We start from the raw sequence: 21,972 nt of genomic DNA on the forward strand, positions 1-21,972 counted from the left end.
ACTAAATAGGTAAAAGTTAAATATAAAAAAATTATTTCTGATTATTTAAATTTGTTTGGGAGACAATTGACTGTTTAAATCAAAGTCACAACAATGTTTTAAAATTTATAACATGTATAAAAGTGAAATGTATGACAAAATTAGCCCAAAGAATGGGAGAGGAGAAATGTAAGTACAGTTGACCTTTGAACAACACACATGTGAACTGTGCAGGTCTACTTATATGTGGATTTTTTTTCAGTAGTAAATAGTACAGTACTACATGATCCAAGGTTGGTTGAATCCACAGGTATGGAACCCTGGATATGGAGGAACTGTAGATATGAAGGAACTGCATATAAGGAGGCCCAAATATAAATTACACATGTATTTTTCACTGTGCAGAGGGTTGGTGCCCCACCTCCCACATTGTTCAAAGGTCAAATGTCTACTACTTTAAAGTTCTTGTTCTATAAGTGATGTTTTATTAACTCACTTGAAGGTAGGTAGACTGTGATTAGCCAAAGGTACATATTATGAAGTCTAAGGCAAGCACTGAAATAATGAAACAATGATGACTAACGGCTAATAAGCAAAAATGAGATATGTGTACTCAACAATAAGCTGCCCACAAGAAACACACTTTAAGTATACAACCCAAAAAGGTTAAAAGTAAAGGCATGAAAAAAATATAACATTAATCTACACTAATTAATGTTATCAATGCTTGCACTAATCAAAGGAAAGTTGTTGTGGTTATATCAGTATTAGAAAAAGTAAACGTAAGGAGGAGATTGGTTCAAGATGGCAGAGTAGAAGGATATGCGCTCACTCTTTCTTGTGAGAGCACCAGAATCACAACTAACTGCTGAACAATCATAGGCAGAAAGACACTGGAACTCACCAAAAAAACATACCCCACATCCAAAGACAAAGGAGAAGCCGCAATGAGATGGTATGTGGGGGGGCAATCACAATAAAATCAAATCCCATAAATGCTGGGAGGGTGACACACAAACTGGAGAACAATTATACCACAGAAGTCCACCCACTGTAGTGAACCTTCTGAGTCACAAGTGAGGCTTCCCAACCTGGGGTTCCAGCAATGGGAGGTGGAAATCCCAGAGAATCAGACTTTGAAGGCTAGTGGGATTTGATTGCAGGACTCTGACAGGACTGGGGGAAAGAGAGAGTCCACACTTGGAGGGCACAGACAAAGTAGTGTGTGCATCAGGACCCAGGGGCAAAGAGCAGTGACCCCATAGGAGACTGAACCAGACCTACCTGCTAGTGTTGGAGGGTCTCCTGCAGAGGTGGGGATGGGTGTGGCTCACCACTGGGAAGGGGAAACTGGCAGCAGAAGTTCTGGTAAGTGCTCCTTGGCATGAGCCCTCCCAGAGTCTGCCATTAGCCGCACCAAAGAGCCTATAGCATCCAGTGCTGGGTCGCCTCAAGCCAAAAACCCAACAGGGAGGGAACTCAGCACCACCCACCAGCTGGCAAGCAGATTAAAGTTTTACTGAGCTCTGCCCACCAGAACAACACCCAGCTCTACCCACCACCAGTCCCTCCCATCAGGAAGCTTGCAGAAGCCTCTTAGATAGTCTCATCCACCAGAGGGCAGACAGCAGAAGCAAAAAGAACTACAATCCTGCAGCCTGTGGAATGAAAACCACATTCACAGAAAGACAGACAAAATGAAAAGGCAGAGGACTATGTACCAGATAAAGGAACAAGATAAAACCACAGAAAAACAATTAAATGAAGTGGAGGTAGGCAACCTTCCAGAAAAAGAATTCAGAATATTGATAGTGAAGATGATGATAGTGAAGATGACCCAGGACCTCAGAAAAAGAATGGAGGCAAAGATCCAGAAGATGCAAGAAATGTTTAACAAAGACCTAGAAGAATTAAAGAACAAATACCTAGAAGAATTAAAGAACAAACAAACAGAGATGAACAATACAATAACTGAAATGAAAAATACACTAGAAGGAATCAATAGCAGAATAACTGAGGCAAAAGAATGGATAAGTGACCTGGAAGACAGAATGGTGGAATTCACTGCGGCAAACAGAATAAAGAAAAAAGAATGAAAAGAAATGAAGACAGCCTAAGAGACCTCTGGGACAACATTCAATGCACCAACATTTGCATTATAGGGGTCCCAGAAAGAGAAGAGAGAGAGAAAGGACCTAAGAAAATATTTGAAGAGATTATAGTCAAAAACTTACCTAACATGGGAAAGGAAATAGCCACCTAAGTCCAGGAAGTCCAGAGAATCCCAGGCAGGATAAACCCAAGGAGGAACACGCCGAGACACATAGTAATCAAATTGACAAAAATTAAAGACAAAGAAAAATTATTGAAAGCAACAAGGGAAAAACAACAAAAAACATACAAGGGAACTCCCATAAGGTTAACAGCTGATTTCTTAGCAGAAACTCTACAAGCCAGAAGGGAGTGGCACAATATATTTAAAATGATGAAAGGGAAGAATCTACAACCAAGATTACTCTACCCAACAAGGATCTCATTCAGATTTGATGGAGAAGTCAAAAGCTTTACAGACAAGCAAAAGCTAAGAGAATTCAGCACCACCAAACCAGCTCTACAACAAATGCTAAAGGAACTTCTCTAAGTGGGTAACACAAGAGAAGAAAAGGACCTACAAAAACAAACCCAAAACAATTAAGAAAATGGTCATAGGAACATACATATTGATAATTACCTTAAATGTGAATGGATTAAATGCTTCAACCAAAAGACACAGGCTCACTGAATGGATACAAAAACAAGACCTGTATATATGCTGTCTACAAGAGACCCACTTCAGACCTAGGGACACATGTAGACTGAAAGTGAGGGGATGGAAAAAGATATTCCATGCAAATGGAAATCAAAAAAAGCTGGAGTAGCAAGACTCATATCAGGCAAAATAGAATTTAAGGTAAAGAATGTTACAAGAGAGAAGGAAGGACACTACATAATGATCAAGGGATCAATCCAAGAAGAAGATATAACAATTATAAATATATATGCACCCAAAATAGGAGCACCTCAATACATAAGGCAAATGCTAACAGCTATAAAAGAGGAAATTGACGGTAACACAATAACAGTGGGGGACTTTAACACCTCACTTACACCAATGGACAGATCATCCAGACAGAATATTAATAAGGAAACACTAGCTTTAAATGACACAACAGACCAGATAGATTTAATTGATATTTATAGGACATTCCATCCGAAAACAGCAGATTACACTTTCTTCTCAAGGTCACATGGAACATTCTCCAGGATAGATCACATCTTGGGTCACAAATAAAGCCTTGGTAAGCTTAAGAAAATTGAAATCATATCAAGCATCTTTACTGACCACAATGCTATGAGATTAGAAATAAATTACAGGGAAAAAAAAGTAAAAAACACAAACACATGGAAGCTAAACAATACATTACTAAATAACCAAGAGATCACTGAAACAATCAAAGAGGAAATCAAAAAATACCTAGAGACAAATGACAACAAAAACACAATGATCCAAAACCTATGGGATGCAGCAAAAGCAGTTCTAAGAGGGAAGTTTATAGCAATACAATCCTACCTCAAGAAACAAGAAAAATACCAAATAAACAATATAACCTTACACCTAAAGGAACTAGAGAAAGAAGAACAAACAAAATCCAAAGTTAGTAGAAGGAAAGAAATCATAAAGATCAGAGCAGAAATAAATGAAATAGAAACAAAGAAAACAATAGAAAGATCAATAAAACTCAAAGCTGGTTCTTTGAGAAGATAAACAAAATTGATAAACCTGTAGACAGACTCATCAAGAAAAAGAGGGAGAGGACTCAGACCAATAAAATTAGAAATGAAGGTTTCCATGGTGGCACAGTGGTTAAGAATCTGCCTGTCGATGCAGGGGGCATGGGTTCGAGCCCTGGTCCGAGAAGATCCCACATGCCATAGGGCAACTAAGCCCATGCACCAAAACTACTGAGCCTGTGCTCTAGAGCCCGTGAGCCACAACTATTGGAGCCTGCACACTTAGAGTCTGTGCTCCACAGCAAGAGAAGCCACTGCAATGAGAAACCTCTGCACCACAACGAAGAGTAGCCCCTGCTCACCACAACTAGAGAAAGCCCGCGTGCAGCAACAAAGACCAAATGCAGCCAAAAATAAATAAATTAAATAAAATTTTAAAACACAACAAAAAAATTAAAATTAAATTAAAAATGAAAAAGGAGAAGTTACAATGGACACTGCAGAAATACAAAACATCAGAAGAGACTACTACAAGCAATGTTATTCCAATAAAATGGACAACCTGGAAGAAATGGTCAAATTCTTAGAAAGGTATAACTTTCCAAGACTGAACCAGGAAGAAGTAGAAAATATGAACAGACCAAATACAAGTAATGAAATTGACTCTATGATTAAAAATCTTCCAACAAACAAAAGTCCAGGATCAGAGGGCTTCCCAGGTGAATTCTATCAAACATTTAGAGAAGAGCTAACACCTATCCTTCTCAAACTCTTCCAAAATATAGCAGAGGAAGGAACATTCTCAAACTCATTCTACGAGGCCACCATCTCCCTGATACCAACACCAAACAAAGATGTCACAAAAAAAGAAGACTACAGGCCAATATCACTGATGAACATAGATGCAAAAATCCTCAACAAAATACTTGCAAACAGAATCCAACAGCACATTAAAAGGATCATACACCATGATCAAGTGGGGTTTATCCCAGGAATGCAAGGATTCTTCAATATACGCAAATCAATCAATGTGATACACCATATTAACAAACTGAAGGATAAAAAGCATATGATAATCTCAATAGATGCAGAAACAGCTTCCGACAAAATTCAACACCCATTTATGATAAAAACTCTCCAGAAAGTGGGCATGCAGAGAACCTACCTCAACATAATAAAGGCCATATATGACAAACCCACAGCAAACATCATTCTCAATGGTGAAAAACTGAAAGCATTTCCTCTAAGGTCAGGAACAAGACAAGGATGTCCACTCTCACCACTATTATTCAACATAGTTTTGGAAGCCCTAGCCATAGCAATCAGAGAAGAAAAAGAAATAAAAGGAATCCAAATGGGAAAAGAAGAAGGAAAACTGTCACTGTTTGCAGATAACATGATACTATACATAAAAAATCTTAAAGATGCCACCAGAAAACTACTAGAGCTAATCAATGAATTTGGTATTTGCAGGCTACAAAATTAATGCTCAGAAATCTCTTGCATTCCTATACACTAACAACAAAAGACAAGAAAGAGAAATTAAGGAAACAATCCCATTCACCATTGCAACAAAAAGAATAAAATACCTAGGAATAAACCTACCTAAGGAGGTAAAAGAGCTGTACTCAGAAAACTATAAGACACTGATGAAAGAAATTAAAGATGACACAAACAGATGGAGAGGTATACCACGTTCTTGCATTGGAAGAATCAATATTGTGAAAATGACTATACTACCCAAAGCAATCTACAGATTCAATGCAATCCCTATCAAATTACCAATGACATATTTTACAGAACTAGAACAAAAGACCTTAAAATGTGTATACAGACACAAAAGACCCTGAAAAGCCAAAGTAATCTTGAGGGGGAAAAAAGGAGCTGGAGGAATCAGGCTCCCTTGACTTCGGACTAAACTACAAGGCTACAGTCATCAAGACAATATGGCACTGGCACTAAAACAGAAAAATAGATCAATGGAACAGGATAGAAAACCCAGAGGTAAACCCACGCAGCTATGGTTAACTAATCTATGACAAAGGAGGCAAGAATATACAATGGAGAAAAGACAGTCTCTTCAATAAGTGGTGCTGGGAAAACTGGACAGCTACATGTAAAAGAATGAAATTAGAACACTCCCTAACACCATACACAAAAATAAACTCAAAATGGATTCGAGACCTAAATGTAAGACCGGACACTATAAAACTTTTAGAGGAAAACACAGGAAGAACACTCTTTGACATAAAGCAAAGCAAGACCTTTATTGACCCATCTCCTAGAGTAATGGAAATAAAAACAAAAATAAACAAATGGGACCTAATGAAACTTAAAAACTTTTGCAAACCAAAGGAAACTATAAACAAGACGAAAGACAATCCTCAAATGGGAGAAAATATTTTCAAACGAATCAACAGACAAAGGATTAATCTCCCAAATATATAAACAGCTCATGCAGCTCAATATTAAGAAAACAAACAACCCAATCCAAAAATGGGCAGAAGACCTAAATAGACATTTCTCCAAAGACATACAGATGGCCAAGAAGCACATGAAAATCTGCTCAACATCATTAATTATTAGAGAAATGCAAATCAAATCTACAACGAGGTATTACCTCACACCGTTCAGAATGGCCATCATCAAAAAATCTACAAACAATAAATGCTGGAGAGGGTGTGGAGAAAAGGGAACACTCTTGCACTGTTGGTGGGAATGTAAATTGATACAGCTGCTATGGAGAACAGTATGGAGGTTCCTTAAAAAACTAAAAATAGAATTACCATATGACCCAGCAATCCCACTACTGGGCATATACCCAGTATATATGCCCAGAGGAAACCATAATTCAAAAAGACACATGCACCCCAATGTTCATTGCAGCCTTATTTACAATAGCCAGGTCATGGAAGCATCCTAAATGCCCATTGACAGATGAATGGATAAAGAAGATTTGGTGCATATATACAGTGGAATATTATTCAGCCATAAAATGGAATGAAATTGGGTCATTTGTAGAGATGTGGAGGGACCTAGAGACTGTCATACAGAGTAAAGTAAGTCAGAAAGAGAAAAACAAATATCATATATTAACGCCTATATGTGGATCTAGAAAAATGGTACAGATGAACCAGTCTGCAAGGCAGAAATAGAGACACAGATGTAGAGAACAAACGTATGGACACCAAGGGAGGAAAGTGGCAGAGGGGACATGGTGGTGGTGGGATGAATTGGGAGACTGGGATTGACATGTATACACTAATATATATATAAAATAGGTAACTAATGAGAACATGCTGTATAAAAAAATAAAATAAAATTCAAAAACTAAACATAAAAAGTAAATGTCAGAACAAAAAAAAAATTAACAAGTTTGCAAAACACATATCTGATAAAGGATTTGTATTTAGAATATATAAAGAGCTCTCAAAACGAAGTACATAAATAAATAAATAAATGGCAAAAGAGTTCATTGAGCACTTCATCAAAGAATATATATAGATATCAACTATGCACATGAAAGAGGCTTGACATCATTAGACTTTAGAAAAATGCAAATTAAAACCCAAACAACATGTGCTATCTACCTACTAGAATGACTAATATTGAGAAGGCTGATCATACCAGGTATGGGTGAAGATGTGCGGGAATGTAAAACGGTGTAATCACTTTGGAAAACAGTTTGGCAGTTTCTTTAAAATTTAAAGATATACCTACCATATGACCCAGCTATTCCACTCCTGGGTATTATCTAATTTAAACAAAAGCATATATCCATACAAAGACTTGTACATGAATATTCATAACAATTTAATTTATAATAGCCTGGAGCTGGAAACAACCCAAATATCCATCAACATGTGACTGAACAATCATATCCGTATACCCATACAGTGGAATATCACTCAGCAATGAAAAGGAATGAACTCTTAACACATACAACGACATAGATGAATTTCAAAATAATTATGCTGAGTGAAAGAAGCCAGACAATAAAAAAAGAGTACAAAGGGACACAGAAGTAACTTTTGGGCGTGATAGATGTGTTCATTATCTTGATTTGTGGCTATGATTTCACAGATATAGATATATGTCAAAAGTTATCAAATCATACACTTTAAATACATGCAATTTATTGTATATACCTCAACAAAACTGCTTTAAAAATTAAAATGTATAAAAACTGTCAAAAATGTATAATTTGCCCGAATCTGTGGACCTTAAGAAAAAAAGACAAACCAGAAAAGGCAGCCTGTAGAAACACAAGGTTATTTCTATAATATGAAGGAAAATAACAGAAAGCCTTGGTCTGTGAAGATACTGCAGGGAGGTAGTGCGTCAGGCATGTGGAGGTAATTAATGCTCTTTCCCCCCTATTTTGCTCCTGTCACTCAACTTAAACGGGAGCTACAGTGTCTCCCAGGAAGAACAACTGGATCCCATCTATGTAAGGGAGATGTCATCAGATTCCCAATGCCCTGGGACTTTCCCAGCAGATGTGAGAAAGAAAATGGGGTCCATGAGAGAGGAGGCTGTCACCGTGAGCCAGGACTAAATGTAGGAGGGGAACTGGTGGCTCCAGATGCATCTTGCAGCTGTTGTGGGAACCCAGCCCAGGCAGCCACCATGGTGCTGCATGTGTCCTCAAGGAGAAAAGGGACAGTGTCTGGGAAATGAAAGGACCAATTCACAGAAGTCAGTAGTACTTGGGGATCTAAGCCACCCAGCTGGGACATGCTGCCGGTCTCAGTCACAGCAGCCTCCCCACTGAGTGTAACAGCCCACGTCCTTATAGACTCCACAGTCTATAAGGCTGCCATGGCCTTGAGAACATCAAGGGCATCCACTGCCTTCTGTGGATCTCCTTCAGGGCCACCCTGAGGTGGTGCAAAGAAAATTCAAGCCAGCCCAGTGAGATGGATAGCAAAGGCCTGGGCTGCACAGCCATGCAAGGGCTCCGGTCAGAGAAGAAAGCTGGACCAAGGAGCTCTAACAATGGGGCCCAAGCAACAACCCTGAGTCTGCTGCCAACCACTGAAGCCCTCGCTTGGGAAAAATGTTGAGAACTAATATTCCCCCTTTTTTCCCAAAAAAAGCGTTATTGCTCAGGGTACCCAAAGGTAACCTGCACTGGGATGGCTGTGACAGACTCACAGCTCTGCAGCATGAAGGCCAGGAATCTGGAATAAGAAGCCATGGTGTGGACGATCAGAACACGGCATTGCTCTCACCAGCAGTTCGGAGTGCTGGGCCGGCTAGCTTAACAGCGAGTGAGGACCGAGACCAATTCTTGATGCACTTAAGGCAACCTCTGGAGAATTCCTGGGCAACCTAGGGGCAGGAAATGACAAATCTATCCATGCATTTTAGGTACAAATATATAGTGACTAACAAAATTTAAGTTTTAGTACTAATATGATACATTTCTTTTTTTTTAACATCTTTATTAGAGTATAATTGCTTTACAATGATGTGTTAGTTTCTGCTTTATAACAAAGTGCATCAGTTATACATATACATATGTCCCCATATCTCTTCCCTCTTGCATCTCCCTCCCTCCCACCCTCCCTATCCCACCCCTCTAGGTGGTTACAAACACCAAGCTGATCTCCCTGTGCTATGTGGCTGCTTCCCACTAGCTATCTATTTTACGTTTGGTAGTGTATATATGTCCATGCCACTCTTTCACTTGGCCCAGCTTACCCTTCTCCCTCCCCGTATCCTCAAGTCCATTCTCTAATAGGTCTGCATCTTTATTCCGTATATGACAAACCCACAGCCAACATTGTCCTCAATGGTGAAAAACTGAAACCATTTCCACTAAGATCAGGAACAAGACAAGGTTGCCCACTCTCACCACTATTATTCAGCATAGTTTTGGAAGTTTTAGCCACAGCAATTAGAGAAGAAAAAGATGTAAAAGGAATCCAAATTGGAAAAGAAGAAGTAAAGCTGTCACTGTTTGCAGATGACATGATACTATACATAGAGAATCCTAAAGATGCTACCAGAAAACTACTAGAGCTAATCAATGAATTTGGTAAAGTAGCAGGATACAAATTAATGCACAGAAATCTCTTGCATTCCTATACACTAATGATGAAAAATCTGAAAGTGAAATTAAGAAAACACTCATTTACCATTGCAACAAAAAGAATAAAATATCTAGGAATAAACCTACCTAAGGAGACAAAAGACCTGTATGCAGAAAATTATAAGACACTGATGAAAGAAATTAAAGATGATACAAATAGATGGAGAGATATACCATGTTCTTGGATTGGAAGAATCAACATTGTGAAAATGACTCTACTACCCAAAGCAATCTACAGATTCAATGCAATCCCTATCAAACTACCACTGGCATTTTTCACAGAACTAGAACAAAAAATATGATACATTTCTACTCAAAGGCTAGGAAATAACTGAAATTAACCTACATTAGTACCTCAATTAATAGGAGTATATTTTCCTCCTATAGAAGAAAGGGATAAATAACAATAACAACAAAGCTCTCTCAGTATGAGGGTCCCTATTCAGAGATGCATGCCTGGAGATTAGGACTGGTTCAGACTGATCTCCTACAGTGATAATTCTACAAAACAGTGAGAACGGACCCCAGACCCTGTTATAATGTATCCACAAAATCAAAGTAAACAGCACTCTTTAGACAAAAGCATAGACTAAAGTTTCACAAGCATTTTCACTGTGAGGTTTTTTTTTTTTGCATTTATTCATTTTATATATTATGAACATATTCTTTTTTTTAATTTATTTATTTTATTTGTTTATTTTTGGCTGCGTTGGGTGTTAGTTGCTGTGCGCTGGCTTTCTCTAGTTGTGGCGAGCGGGGACTACTCTTCGTTGCGGGACGTGGGCTTCTCACAGTGGTGGCTTCTCTTGTTGCGGAGCACGGGCTCTAGGTGCACGGGCTCAGTAGCTGTGCCTTGTGGGCTCTAGAGGTCAGGCTCAGTAGTTGTGGCGCACGGGCTTAGTTGCTCTGCAGCATGTGGGATCTTCTCAGACCAGGGCTTGAACCCGTGTCCCCTGCATTGGCAGGTAGATTCTTAACCACTGCACCCCCAGGGAAGCCCTGTGAGATTTTTTCAAGTGTTATTCTATTGGGTTCTCAACACTTAAATGACCCAGTACTTCCCAGTGAGTAAAAGATCTGCTGTGCATGGATATCGGTGACTGAGGGAGCTCTATCTCTCTTGATAACAGAACAAGACGAAACAGAATGAAACTTTATCAGAAACGATTTAGATTAGACTGCAGGAGGCACAGAGTTCTGGAATTGATGTCCAAGTGACATTTTAAATTCCTTGATACTCCAGAGTACCTGTCCATCAGGGACAGAGCCATCTGCATACATCCTGACAGTTCAAAGAAACATAAACAGCAAAAACTGACACTACGATACATTGTTCTTGTGCTGACTGCTTTATCCCTAAGGCTAAATATTTTTAAATATCCATCTGATGTGTTAACGAATGAAGGCAGAGTCCATTCTCTCCATAAACAGACTGTTTTGTTAAGAATGCAACTCAGACATGGCAGAATCTCCCCATGTGCTGATTGTTAATGTATCTTAGCCATGACATATATTCTTACATGTTCCAGTTCAGCAAAGTCTCCTTCTCTTATCTGGAGATGCCGAGTTTGGACAGCTATGTTTAATCTAGCCAAGAGAACATATTTCCTCCCTGAAACACAGCCTTGACAGCGAAGCAAAATGTGATTAAGTTGTGTCACAAATAGGTGCAGCTCAATCCATCTGGCAAAGGGGAGTCTGTGCTGCCTAATTAGGAAATATAATGATCTGATCTGATCAAACATCCATTTACAGTTTTGATAAGTGAAATTACCCAGTTAGATTACTGCAAAAGGGTGTGAGCTGGTGTCCTAACAAAACCCCTGGAGCTGGGAGTGTGGACCTGGGGATGGCGAGATTGGTACACATTTAGGTCAGCAACACATTGTAGCAAAGGAATGCCACATGACTTTCTGAATATTTTTGGCCGGTAGCTTGTGAAACGCTGATCTGATTTGCTTGGAAATTTTTTAAATAATTGGCTTCTGCTGGCTGAGGCCCCATGCCAACACCACATGGTAATTCATTCGTGACATTCCTAGAAGAGAGAATCTGCCTGAAGAGCTGCAGTAATATGTTTAGGGAATAATCATGCCATCCTCCGAATAGGATGCATAAAAGGAAGCAAGCAGCAGGGAGGCCTCTGTGTTTCCAGGGAAAAGATTCTCAATCTAAATGGAAATTATATGTCTCTTCCTCTTTTCTTCATTCTCAGGCTCCAAGTAAGAGCCTGGGACCATTTTAAGATCGAGTATACAATCCCAGAGATGATTGTTTAGGTCTCCTGGATTTGGATTGACCCAACCTCTAGAAACTATGATGGTGATTTTGCAAAGAATCCACTTGTATCATTTTCTGGGCTTTTGTAGATGCCACTTGATTCTTGGGAAGCTTTTCAAGAAATACATGCATCCTTTGGGAAACAAAAGAAAGCACCAAGGTAATCTGACTCTTCTGGAAATATTAAGAGTCGTATTGTAGCTCAGAGCTAGAGTAGGGAACTCAAAGAGAACATTCAACAGGTTCCAAGACCATGAGAAAGTAAAGAGTGGAACTAGGGTTTATCTCTTAAAATTGTAAAAGAAAGAAAGGAAGAGAGGGAGGGAAGGACAAAGCAAGTTTCATGGAAAGATTCAAGGGAAGATGTATAAAGAAAGGCAACATCAGAAACTCTGAGCAACTGGAGAGTCCAAGAGGAAACAAGGTTGTTCTGGTACCACATCAAGTCCCAGGACACAGAAAAACAGCTCTGTCCCTATTTTCCACCAACCCCAAATGGAGATAGCATTCTTCAGGAATTCATATATCAGGGAAACCATAAGGGGCACAGTAGAGGTATCTGGAGCTGGATACTGGTCTGGACACCCTGTGGTACGAACAAGGCATTCATGCCAGGTACTCTTAACAATCCACTGCTGGATGTCCATTTTCAAATCCCATCTCTTGGACTTTCCCATGTACAAGGATGCAGAAAGATGGTATCAGTAACCAGTGGTCTAGGGGTAAGAACAGCAAGATGGAATCCCAAATCTAGGAAATACCAACAAAACAGCCCACTCTGACAATGTCCTAAAGTAAATGTCTTAACTGGCGGACATGCTGGGAGACTAATACAAGGAGAAGGGAAGGGATGATGAATGGGAATCTAGCAAAACCTCAATGGAGGGTTGAGTGGACTGACCGACACCAGCCATGACCACCCAACTGTAAGCAGATACAATAAACTGCATCATCAGTTTCAAAGGGTCCAATCTGATGGAACAGATAAGCACAGTGCCGGTAGCTTCTTAGGCAGGGACAATTCTTGGGAGAGGTAGTCTTGATGACATGGATTCTGTCTAAGTTAGGGTAAATGTTAGGCTCTCAAAAGTAGAACACAGCAACCAGGTGAAGAGGAGTCCCCCCCCAATTAAGTGATTAGGATTAGGGTCCAGGATTGCTGACCTGGGATCAGAGCCAGGGTCTGAGACAAGGGTCCTGCAAGGAAATTGCCCCCATGCATAGTGATGTGGAAAAGAGGAGCTAGAGTTCATTGCTTATCTAGTGCTTGAACCTCTGATAATTCCTTTTTGAAGCCAGGTGGTCTAAGCTGGAAAATGGAATGCCTCCCCTCACCCCAGGGGAAAGGAGTTCTCAATACAACATGAAGCCTGGCTCAAGGATTGGATGTGGCTGAACACACAGGGGGCAGGTTATTATTGCTGGCAGTTGGCTAGGCTGATTCAGGCAAGGAAGCTAATAAGAATCCACACAACAGGAGTCTCCAGATTCCCCCAATTTGGCGATAGTTTCCTATAGAGATCAAGTTGAGATATATAGAAACAAGACCTGTGATCTAACAGAGGTTTATTTATTTATAAATTCAATTGCATGAGAAGTATTACAAAAGTATAAAATCAGATCATGTTCAATTATATATTTAATGGATAAAAACATAATGACATGAAATTCATTCTGGCCCAGAAAAATCAAGGTATACGGAGGCAATACCAATAGATCACCAGGAGGAAAAATAGTCTGAAATGCCATTAATTAAGCAAAGCATAAATATTTATTGACCATTATGATGTGTTAAATATCGTGCTAGGTTTGTGGGAAATTCCAGAATAAATAAGACATGGTTCCTACACTAATGGCGGGGAGGAGCTAACACATATTAAACACTGCAGACTCTACCTACGCCCTTTGGACACTTTGTGCTTAGGCTGGAACTACAGAAGGCCACTCTGCCCACGTGTGCAGCAGGCTAGCAGTGCTGAGGAATGACCCCACCCCCAAGAGCAGCTCTTAGTCAGTGTCTTTCTGAAGTTGAGATAGAAATATTTCTACTCCTTTGCCCTTCGGGTGAAATAATTCTAAGGCATATGTTTTGTACTGCTTCCAAGAGTTTCCCCATGGGCTTAGGCTCCAGCCAACCACTGTGGTCACGGCTTAATAATTCAGCCTTTATTATCTGCCTTGCCCTCTCCCCTCCACTACTGGTACCCCCGCACTTCCCAAATAAACGCACTACACTTGAATCCTTGTTTCAAAGTCAGCTTCTGGGAGAATTCAAACCAAGACAAGCACCTACTCTGTACTATGTACTGTACCAGACAATTTACATTCATTATCTCATTTAGTCCCTTTAGTAATTGGATAAAGAAAAATATTATTTCATTATGCCACTTTACTGCTTAAGGTTCTGCATTAGTTCTCTATCACAGTCAAGACTTTTAAAAAAGTGTATCATAGTGTAGTGGACACAATTGTGACAGCCTCCTGACCCTCGACCCCCAGTGGCCATGACCATGCTATCAGCCCCTCCTTTGGGTACCTGCTTCTCACCCATCTTCAAAATGAGTTTTTTATTTTATTATTTTAATAATTTTTTTTTTTTTTTGGCTGCGCCGCATGGCACGTGGCATCTTAGTTCCTCGAGCAGGGATCGAACCCGTGCTCCCTGCCGTGGAAGCACAGAGTCCTAATCACTGGACTGTCAGGGAAGTTCTGAGTTTTTTAAATGGACTGCCAATCACAGAATCCTGCTTCCAATGCACACGGTGTGAGCACGTGACTCAATCTGGACAAATCAGAGCTTTTTCTGTGTATTTTTACAATTAGAACCAAGATATGCCAGCTTCTTTCCCTGCAGTGGGGAAGAGATAAAAGGTGGGTGCCTGGGAGTGTTATGGCCACATCTCCAGGCCCATAAACAAAGTCTGTCTTCAGTGGGGAGGATGGAACCAACATTGAGAAAAGCAGAGGTAGCAGATAGAGAAAGAGGAAGTTTGGGCAGCCACTTGTCTCTAAAGCCAGACTGACCCCTGCCCTTCCCTGGCATTCATTACAGGTCAATGATATTTCTTTCTTGATCAAAGTCAGGTAAAGTTGGATTCCTGCCACTGGCAATAGAAAGATTCCTGCCTAATGCACACAAGATGGTGGACTGACTTGCTCAGCCCCTATCCCAACGAGGTTGGAAATAAAATTATAAATTTCCCAGGATCTCTTGTAAACAGAGCTCTGGATATGACTTAGATTCCACAAATCAGAAGAACTCAAGTGAGACTTTGTTTCAGAACAGAGTCAAACAGGAGGAGAGGCAGGGTGTATAGCATCCAGGTTTGGGTGCTGATCAGGCGGAGGTAAGGCTGTTCTTCAATCAGTAGCTTCCCGTTTTGAGATGCGCTTCCTGATTTGACGGCTTTCTGCATTGGGGAGGCAGCTTTCCTGATCATGCCAGCAGCTGAGTGCTCCTAAGACTTGACTGTTATTCATTCCAATAATTTTGCAGCACCTAAACCCCTGTATTAAAACCCTTCCTGCTTGCACTAGGTAGAGTGAATTCTATTATTGGTACCTGAACTCTGACTGATACACCTAGCCTGCAGGACCCTTCATAGCCTCCTACTGTCTACTTCTTGTCCTTTTGTCCTTCCTCCTCCTCCTCCTCCTCCATGTTCCAGCCACACTGAATGACTTGGTGTTTCACCAATACATCCATGCTGTGATGCCCACTGGATAACTGGAAATGTGTGTCTATCGCTTGGAAGGGAGTTCTAGGCTAGAGGGATTCAGGAATCAGCTACAGAGAGTGAAAAATATAACAGTTGGTATGGATGGACTTTAGAGAGGACAAGTAAGAGGATGAGATGGTCAGAAAACAAGCTTCAGGGGATGTCTGTATTTAAGGGGTAGAATGACGAAAGGAGCAGTTGAAGGGAGCCGGTGGGGGGGTCAGAGACGCTTGGGGAGAGGACATTGTCACAGAAGCTAAGGAAGAGCAGGATCCCTCACGACATCCACACTGCAGAGAGAGGAGTGGGGAACTCAGGAGAGGTGTTCAGCATGTGGGGTGGATTTCTGATTACTTTCCTCACTGGGTAGTAGGGAAAGAAGCCCAAACGTAGGAGGTTAAGGAATGGGTAGGAAGGAAGCAAAGGTGAAGAATGGAGTGAAGGGAGAGTGATGGTGTCATCACAGATGTTACTATCTTATTATGAATGGGTGCCCTCTGCAAACATTACACACCACACTGACTTCAGTCTGATACGCTTGTGGAATCCTCACCCTAATAGTTTTAATCCTTGTGACATGTGTTCCCACCTCCAATAAAAAAATCAAGAGGAAATGGGGCTTCCCTGGTGGCGCAGTGGTTGAGAGTCTGCCTGCCAATGCAGGGTACACGGGTTGGAGCCCTGGTCTGGGAAGATCCCACATGCCGCGGAGCAACTGGGCCCGTGAGCCACAACTACTGAGCCTGCGCGTCTGGAGCCTGTGCTCCACAACAAGAGAGGCCACGATAGTGAGAGGCCCGCGCACCGCGATGAGAGTGGCCCCTGCTTGCCGCAACTAGAGGAAGCCCTCTCACAGAAAACAAACAAACAAACAAAAAAAAACGAAGACCCAACACAGCCAAATAAATAAATAAAAATAAATAAATAATAATTTTTTTAAAAGACAAGAAAAAAAAAGAATAGAGAAAGAAAAAAATTTTAATATATTAAAAATAATTTTAAAATTTAAATTTAATAAATAAAAAAATAAATAAAGGGAGAGAAGGAAGAAAGTTCAGACCACATCCAGTTCCACCTCCCATCTCTAGGCTCCTGTCCCTCTGGCCCTGCCACTCTCCATCATCACAAAAATACCCCCAGCTCCAAAATGCTGTTCACTCTTGGGAAGGTCATAATTACTGTGTTGCCTTCTTGTGTTGGTGCCTGAAAGACCACTCCCCTGTGGGTGGAAGGTCTCCCCTGAACAGAAAGATCCTGGGGTTAACCACCCGGAAGAGGCAGGGTTCAGATGGGACCCAGCACTCAGGGGTGGAGCTCGGGAAGAAACGTCAGTCTCAGTCTCAGCCTCAGACCTACAAACTCATCCTCAGTGTCGGAAGGACTAAGCCTGAACCTGTGTGCTGGGCAGGTACAGGTCAGAGATGGTCTCTGCTGCGTCTTGTAGTGGACCAGGAGCTGAAGATACATTAGCTGTATCTGGAGGGCAGATCACCTTGCTGTCTTTATTCTGCTTCTCCTTTCTTGGTCCATCTTGTGTCAACCTTGCAGTGAGCTCCAGTGAAGTGTTCTATGTCGATCCTTGGGCTGCTGTAAGAGGTCAGATCAGAAGTCCCTGATCGCAGTGGGACTTCCAGCTTCAGGTCTGTCCCTCCTCACTCTTCCTCCAGGAAACCTCTGATGTCACAGTGTTTCTCTTCCCCAGTGCTGGGTTTGATTCTCACCCCCTCCCAAGGGCCTGTTTGGGGAAAACCATTCCAATCACGCATGCATGGGGGTCAGAGTAACCCCACCTTCTCTAGATTCCATACATTCATCTGTTCACTCAACTATTCCTTCAACATGTATGTGTTGAGCATCTTCTCTGTTTGGGACATTATATTAGGTCCTGGAACAGAATGGCAACAAGACACGTTTCCTCCCTCAAGAAGTTTGCAATCTAGTGATTTCCTAGCTTGTGAGAATAGGGGGACTATAGTAACCTCATTCATGCTTCAGAAACCTCTCTCTACAGTGTTGCTTTGAGTGATGGGGGTGAGCCGGGCACCTGCAAGAGGTACCCAGTCAGTGGACCATGACTGCTGTTGCCACCTCCATGGAGCCTATGCACATTGGCTTTGTGGTCATTCAGATATGACCCATCCTCACCCACGCTCTCCTACCCAGGCTGAGCTGCCAGGGGGTCACTATGAAACACCATGAAAAGGTGTGTAAAAAATCTCTGAGCCAAACTGAGATTATTTCTTCTGGGAGAGGAGAAACAAGGGAAGATAATCCAGAACAGGATGTTCACACACAGAGAGAGCATGAAAACTAATATATTTGCACACAGACGGAACATTTTAAAATGTGAGCCAGAAAGAAGGTAATTGCTGATTTGAAGATCTGAGGCCTGTGGGGGGAATGGGGCCAAGGGCCCAAGTAGAATTTGAGGGAAGCTTTGGAGGGAAGGAAGGACACATCTCACCCAGGGACAAGAAGGAAGGGAAGAAGAGAAGGACGATCCGGACAGACTGTGATTAGAAGAACAGAGGCATTGCGGGAACTCAGGTACAAAGGGGTAATGGATCTTTCTTCATTGTGACTGTTCAAACTCCAACCACCTTTCTAGTTAGGGGGCTTTTCTTCATGTGCAGTGGTGGCAGAAGCAGTGCCCCTCCCCCCTAAAGAGGCAAAGGGGAGAGAGTCTGCCTTCATCTCACTCTATTCCACCAGCACCTGGAAGCCAGGGTATGACCTGTGACTCAAGTTCAATCAGAAGCTCCCCCTAAATCTTTCAGTGTGGTGAGTGTGACCCACAAATGAAGGGGAGGTGTATTAATTACCTATTGCTGTGTAACAAATTACCCCAAAACCTAGTGGCTTAAAAGAACAAATATTTATTCTCTCCATTTCTGTTGGTCAAGAATTGAGAAGTGGCTTAGCTACGTGATTCTGGCTCAGGGTCTCTCATGAGATTCCCATCAAGATTTTGGCTGGGCCTGCAGTGGGCTGGGGATCCACTTCCAAGAGAGTTGACTCACATGGCCATTAGCAGGAAGCCAAAGTTTGTCACTGGCTGTTGGCTGGAGGCTTCAGTTCTTCTTCAGGGCTTCTTGAGTGCACTATGACATGGCAGCTGGTTTTCATGAGAACAATTGATCCAAGAAAGAGAAAGGCAAAAACCACAATGTCTTTTATAACCTATCCTCAGAAGTCACACACTATCATTTGCACAATATCCCATTGGCTATACAGGAAAACCCTATCACTGCAGGCAGGGGGTGAAGATCATCAGGAGCCATTTTGGAGGCTGGCTACCACCGTCACTCATGGTCGGCCAGCTGTCCAGCACAGTGTCCGGCAGTGGTGGCAGTAGGGTCAGAGGCAGCAGCCGTGTTGCCATCCAGCCATACTCCTCCTGCAGCCCAGCCTCCAGACCCCCTTTAAGTCCTGCTTATTTTCCAAGCTTGCTCCTCCAGCCTCCTGTGGATTCTGTTGGTCTCTACATCCTTATAAAACCCTTGTTTTGCTAAAGACAACAAGGCTAGTTTCTGTTGTTTGCAATCAAGAGCCCTGAATGGGACAGATGATGTTGATCTCCAGGAGGCTGTTGGTGAGTTCATGTGATGAAAAGAAGGGAGAAGACAGAACTGAGGTAGAGACTTAGAGAGAGTGAAGTTTAAAAAAGGATGCCAAGTGGGACACGAGCTGGAGTATCCAAGAGAAAAATGTAAGAATTGTTGAACAGCCATGAGGACCAACAGGGATTTATGTAAGACTCAACTGAGAGATCAGTGCAAAACAGGTTGTTCTTTTTTTGTTGTTTTTTTTTAATTCAGTAAAACACCCTCTCTTTTTACTATAGGTCCTTTTGGGTCATTGAGAAATTACAGACTATGGAGCCCAGAATAACTCAGAAACTTAGGAGGTTTCATATTTTTATTAATTTATTTATTTTGAACCTCAGGTGCAGAGGATTGAGTAAGTCATTCTTACATTTTCCCATTCAAGCCCTCCCTCTTATTTTATGTATCACTTATTCCCTTTTATTCTCATATCCATTTCCCCACTCTCACCCTCACAGTCAATCATTCTAATGGCTCAATGTGTATCTGTTTATTTGTATGTATTAATGCAAATGGGTATTGTTTTGTATGCATGCATTTTTAAATTGTATAAATGTTGTGTGATAGATTTCATGCACGTCTTACTTTTTTTCATGAGCTCTGCTTTTAAGATTCATCTATGTTGTTATGTTTATATCTACTCAATGGCTGTTAATGGCTGCCGGGCTCCCATGGTGTATATCCACTACATTTTGCCTTCCCATTCTCCAGGAACGGATCCCCAGGATGCACTTACCTCCTCACCATCACCACAAATAACTCTGTCATGAGTATACATGTCCCCTTTGCCATCTATCTCCAGCGCTGGAGTTACTGGGTCAGAGGGTGTGTGTATTCTTAATCTGATGAAGTCATGCCTGATTACTCTCCAGAATGCCTCCACAAGTCCACTCCCACTGGAGATACATGGGGTGAACAGTTTAACTTAAAGATTCATGGCAGTGGCTGGCATGTGGGCATCATAAGAGCAGGCTCTGGGTGTCTCCAACCTAGGTTAAAAGTACCTTTTACTTAGAGCTATACATTACTTTTTTTCTCTCTTTATGACATTTTGTAGGTCCCTCCCAATCCAGTGCCCCCTCCCTGAACAACACATTCCATGAGAAACCTCAGGATATTATTGTAAAGGAAGAGAAAGGAGTTGACTGATGCAATCTTCACCTCCAATTCAGTCCTACCCTCATCTTCAGACACATGTGGACACTCATGAACACTGGGAAGCTTTCTAATAAAAGTGAGTTTCCCTCAACAGATAACTTGACACTGAGTGTATAGCTTGAGTCCTCCTCTTTTCCCGGCATCAATCAATCAGATGGCCACCAAAACTAAGTACTACACGTCATCTTGGAAAAAGTAAAAGAAAATGACACAAGAGCCAAAGGGAGAGCAGGACAGCACAACAGGCTTTGCTGTTGAACATAAGTAAATGCAGGTTACAGAGGATGTGGATTATCTAATGCTGGAAAACAAAGAAGGTGAATTGGCCAAAGCAAATTGGATTTCAAACCACTGCCCCACATAAGCAGAGGGCCCAAAATAGCTTCTCCAATTGTGATCAGTATTCCATCAAAAAAATAAGCTAACAGTTATTAGGACAGCTATACATAATGTGTCCAATTTATGGTAGATGAAAATAAGGATCAAAGAGTTCAAATGACTTGCTAGCAATGATCACATTGCTGGTGAGCTGTGGAGATGAAAACCAAATGCAAACTCCAAGCTGGAGTCTGGAAATGTGATTTATAACAATGCACTCATTCTAACAAAATTCCACTGTTGTAAAAGAATTTAGAGCCCAAGTGGAGTTCAGTATAATAGAATCTGATCCAAGTATAATATTCATAGCTACAAGAAACATTTAAAGTAGGACAATAAATTACACATTTCACTTCCAATTTGGGGCAACGTTTACTGGGGAGAAAAGGATAAGAGGAGATAATCTTTTGTTTCTTAAGGAAAATCTACAGTTCCTTTCCTCTTTCACCTGTTTAGTCAATAGACGAGATAATTTCACTGGTGGTTTTAAAGCGACTCTCCCAGGTTTCCCTGCATAGAGATCAGAAGAGGTTGCTGTTTTCCACACCCCACTGTGCACACACATCTCCAGCAACTCCTGGGACTCCCCAAGGGTGCAGCCTCCCTTGACCCCCCGTGTTCAGAGAGAGACAGGGCAGGGCTTCCAGGCTGGGGATTTGCAGTCCACACTGAGAAGAGGGAGATCAAAAACACTATGGTTCTAGGATGCCAGGCAGCAGTCTGTTACAGAACAGCTGCAAAAAATTTCTGTTTGATTGTAGAGACAGAAGAGACCACCTGCTCCGAAGATGTGCAGTGTCTTGTCGAAACTCCTCCTGAACCCCGGGGAGTCAGTTCAGGTCCAAATCCTGCTGTCTGTGATGCTGCTTCACGTGCCCCACTTAGGGCACTGAATGGGAGGATCCTTCTCATGGTTCCAACCAGCCCAAGGGACTCCTGATGCTGACCTCTGACCTCTGGCCACTCACTGCCCATCTCCCAGCAG

General features: G+C 41.6%; 1 long non-coding RNA gene across 8 annotated transcripts in view; it reads right to left on the reverse strand.

The window, feature by feature from the left end:
• The window catches only part of LOC103011743 (uncharacterized), a 74,943-nt gene that overhangs the window by 36,767 nt on the left and 16,204 nt on the right, over positions 1–21,972 (reverse strand). For 7 of the 8 annotated variants that reach the window (XR_009009343.1, XR_009009342.1, XR_009009346.1 and 4 more), the window contains exon 2: positions 8,985–9,084. The exons of the other annotated variant lie outside the window; for it this stretch is intronic. This is a non-coding gene — a long non-coding RNA (uncharacterized LOC103011743). The remainder of the gene's footprint in view (positions 1–8,984; positions 9,085–21,972) is intronic. 8 annotated transcript variants of the gene reach the window in all.

Source organism: Balaenoptera acutorostrata, chromosome 9 (assembly GCF_949987535.1).
Source record: "Balaenoptera acutorostrata chromosome 9, mBalAcu1.1, whole genome shotgun sequence".
Classification (NCBI taxonomy): Eukaryota; Metazoa; Chordata; class Mammalia; order Artiodactyla; family Balaenopteridae; genus Balaenoptera; species Balaenoptera acutorostrata.